At 51.5% G+C, this 4,187-nt stretch overlaps 1 non-coding gene across 1 annotated transcript; it reads right to left on the minus strand.

The window, feature by feature from the left end:
• Positions 1 to 347: 347 nt before the first annotated feature.
• Positions 348 to 466, minus strand: LOC123174043 (5S ribosomal RNA). The gene has a single exon (XR_006486721.1). It is a non-coding gene; the product is annotated as a 5S ribosomal RNA (ribosomal RNA).
• Between the last annotated feature and the right edge of the window lie 3,721 nt (positions 467 to 4,187).

A 4,187-nucleotide genomic window follows, 5' to 3' on the forward strand; every position in this document is an offset into this window, starting at 1 on the left:
TTCGGAGTTCTGATGGGATCCGGTGCTTTAGTGCTGGTATGATCGCATCCGACATGTTACCCCGGTCTTCGTCCCTTATCCTTGCCCCTCCCAGCTCCACTACAAAGACGATTGTACATTGCTTTGGCCGCTCCCTCTCAACTACGGAGACGAGTTTAACGCGGTTTCCACCCCTCCCTCTCAACCGCACCAGTGCACGCTTGCCGCGCCACAACGCCGACGCTGGACCCGTGAATCGTGAGCACCCAGCTATGACTTACTGCACTCGTGCAAAATAATAAAACACGGTAAATATATTACTTACACGTGCGTTTTGTTTTGCAAGCGGCGCGAAAAAAATTAAAAAGGAAATGCAACACAAGGACTTCCCAGGAGGTCACCCATCCTAGTACTACTCTCGCCCAAGCACGCTTAACTTCGGAGTTCTGATGGGATCCGGTGCTTCAGTGCTGGTATGATCACATCCGACATGTTACCCCGGTCTTCATCCCTTATCCTTGCCCCTCCCAGCTCCACTACAAAGACGATTACACATTGCTTTGGCCGCTCCCTCTCAACTACGGAGACGAGTTTAACGCGGTTTCCACCCCTCCCTCTCAACCGCACCAGTGCACGCTTGCCGCGCCACAACGCCGACGCTGGACCCGTGAATCGTGAGCACCCAGCTATGACTTACCGCACTCGTGCAAAATAATAAAACACGGTAAATATATTACTTACACGTGCGTTTTGTTTTGCAAGCGGCGCGAAAAAAATTAAAAAGGGAATGCAACACGAGGACTTCCCAGGAGGTCGCTGTCAGGTCCCCGACTCGATGTCACATCGATCTAGCCGGTAACACCTCATATCACTTTGCGGCCTCACGCACGGTATCCCCACGGGTGTCGCCTTACCTTTGCCCGGGACCGTTTGCGCCTTTTGGCTCACGTATATGATAGTGTCGCTAGCATCCATATGATAAGGAGCCCGGGCTGACATGACTAGTCGTAAACCCAAAGTGGCACAGACTTACAGGGACAGGCATCCATGACCCAGCTTCGAGCGTGTCGGTCATCAGCAAGTGGGTCCGGGCTGTAGCACTGGGCTAGCAGGACTCCGGTAAACCGGGCTGTAGCGGGCTAACAGGACTCCGGTACTCAAAGCGTGACATTTCCCCGAAGGGACAGACACAGGAACGAAGAAGGACACATGCCGGCCAGCCTAAGTGTTCCAGAGCAGTAGCAAGCTACCATGGCTCAGCGGTAACACTAGGAGACATTTCTCGGTAAGAGAGGCTACTAAGGATAAACAACTAGGTGGTCAGATCCCACACATACCAAGCATTTCAATCATACACACAATATGCTCGATATGTGCAAATACAACGAAGCATCACAACATGACTCTATGACACAAGTACTTTATTTAAGGCTCAGAGAGCCATACATAACATACACACAGGTACGGGTCTCACGACCCGACATTCAAGTCATACAGTCATACAAACCAGCAGCGGAAGTAACTTGTCTGAGTACAGACAACTAGTAAAATAAAAGAGGCTTGGAAAGCCTAGCTATACTACGGGGTCCTTCACAAGCTCAGGGTCACCACCTGGGCCTTTAGCCTACTCGTTGATGTCAACGTCTACATAGAACCCATCAAAAGGGGTTGCAGCGTCTTCTGTAAAAATGTAAATTATAGCAACATGAGTACAAAGGTACTCAGCAAGACTTACATCAGATCCTACATACATGCATATTATCAAGAAGGGTTGGTGGAGTTATTGCAGCAAGCCAGCTTTGACTCTTGGCTAGACTATCCTACGATACTTCAACTTGAAATGGTTTTGCGCACACGAGTCCACTACTCACCACTTCACTACACTACCGAGGATCCGCCTCCGTCTTCCTACGGAAGAGCCATCCTCGGCACTCACACTTATCTTGAGGCTTTTAGTAGTTTCCATTTACTTGTCTATGAACTGTATAGGCAACCAAGTAGTCCTTTACCGCGGACGCGGCTATTCGAATAGATCATGTTAACCCTGCAGGGGTGTACTTCTTCATACACGCTCTCACCACTTACCGTCGTTTACATGACATGTACTCGGCAACCTTCAAGCGGAAGCCCAACGTGGGTGTCGGCCACGACCTACCTAATCACCTAAGTCCCTAGTCCAGGTTTATCGCCTATTCGGGTTCCATCTATGAGGAGATTCGGCCGAGGTATCGCTCACAGCCCCAAACGATGTGAGCAGGGTTCCCGAGATACCTAACGGGTATTCAGTACACCGTGCCACGTACCTACCGCATCACAGCCCACCCCTACGGTCAGCGCTGTCCACGGCCTCCAGTATACTACAAACACCAGAAACTACTTGCAACTCCTGGACAGAGAACTAGGGTGACCAAGAAGTCGAGAGGGTCCATTGGTTTCGGGCCCAATGCATGGTAGTAGCTGAATCTTAAATCACACATACAGATCTCAGTGCTTAAGGTCGGCTTCAATGAAACAACCCACCATGTACTCCTACATGGCCTCTCATCGATACCTTTACCAAATCATGTTCACCACACCACTCTCATTACCGACATAATCATTTCACTCTAGCCCATCACCCAGATGAACCAGACCTGACACGACTCTAAGCATAGCAGGCATAGCAAGGTAGGAACAACGCATACATATGGCTCAATCAACTCCTACACATGCTAGTGGGTTTCATCTAGTTACTGTGGCAATGACAGGTCATGCAGAGGAAATGGGTTCAACTACCGTAGCACACAACAGTTTGAAACGCGTTGTCTTAATGCAGTAAAAGAGAGCAGGAGCGAGAACATGGGATTGTATCTATATGATCAAATGGTTGGTTGCTTGCCTGATGGTTCGATGCACTGATACGATTCTTCGTTAGGGTAATCACGGTACTCCTTGGAGGCAGAACCTGTCGCAAGGGACACCGATACACAACCATCACCAAACAATGTGCAACAATATGATGCATGCATGAAACATGGCAATATGAGTGTGTTGGGCTAATGCAACTAAAACCAGAAGGGTTTGAACAAATTTGAATCAAAGATTCAAATTTCAAACTCAAACATGGCCTCTTAAAGTGCTTTTCCTTGTTCTGCATTAAACATCAAGTTAACTTGTTTAGTCATGCATGAAAATAGTACAGATGGATAGATTGGATTTTTCTGATCATTTTTCATATATAATTTGTCTGATTTGGAGTTACAGAATAAAAGTTATGAATTTTTGAAGTTTAAATAATATTCTGGAATTTCCTGATTTAAATTAAATCCAGAAATATAAATATTGCGCCAGCATGACGTCAGCATGACGTCAGTGGTCAACTGCGGCTGGCTGGGGTCAAACCTGACGTGTGGGGTCCACACGTCAGTGACAGGGGGGTTTAACAGGGTTAATTTAATCCTAATTAGGAATTAGTGGCGCTGGGGCCCACTGGTCAGTGTCAGGGGGGGTTAATTAAGCGGTGATTAGCGCTAATCTAACCACCTGGCCGACGGGGCCCACGCGTCAGTGACCCTGGGGGGGTCAAACCCCAGGTCAAACAGGTCAAACCCACCGGCGACATGACGCCGGTGAGGCCCGAGACGGCGGCGCGATGCGGAAACGCGCTACAGGGCACGGGCGAGGCCGTGCTTGGGCTCGTTGGAGAGCCCTTGCTCCCGCGCGTCGAACGGTGGTGGTGGCCGTGCCTGAGGTGGCCGGTACCGACGACGGCGAGCTCGTGAGCGGCGGCCGGAGTTCGGCCAACGGCGGGTTAGGCGATGCAGGGCGCTAGGGGAGGCGTTGGTGCGTGCTACGTGCTCCTGGTGAGGTGTGGAGCACGATGGTGTGCTCGGCTTCGAGCTACAACGGCTCCAGCCACGACGGCGACGAGGCACGGCGGCGGCGAGCTTCGGAGCTCAAGGGGACGGCAACTACAGGATGCTAGGGACGACGGGGCAAGGGGGAATCGGGTCAGCGGCTCACCGCGGAGCTGCAGGGATGGTTAGCGGGCTCGGGGACGTCCGGTAGCTCTCGAATCGACGGCGACGATCTCCGGTGGCCGAGGAGGGGAACGGCGACGTGGGCGGCGATGCAGGGCTTCCGGAGGCCCGTGGATCGGTGGGGAGGAAGAGGGGGTCGAGGCGGAGCCTCTGGGCTAGTCGGGGGAGCGAGGGAAGGGCGGTGGCTGC

Source organism: Triticum aestivum, unplaced genomic scaffold (genome assembly GCF_018294505.1).
Source record: "Triticum aestivum cultivar Chinese Spring unplaced genomic scaffold, IWGSC CS RefSeq v2.1 scaffold20189, whole genome shotgun sequence".
NCBI classification, from domain to species: Eukaryota; Viridiplantae; Streptophyta; class Magnoliopsida; order Poales; family Poaceae; genus Triticum; species Triticum aestivum.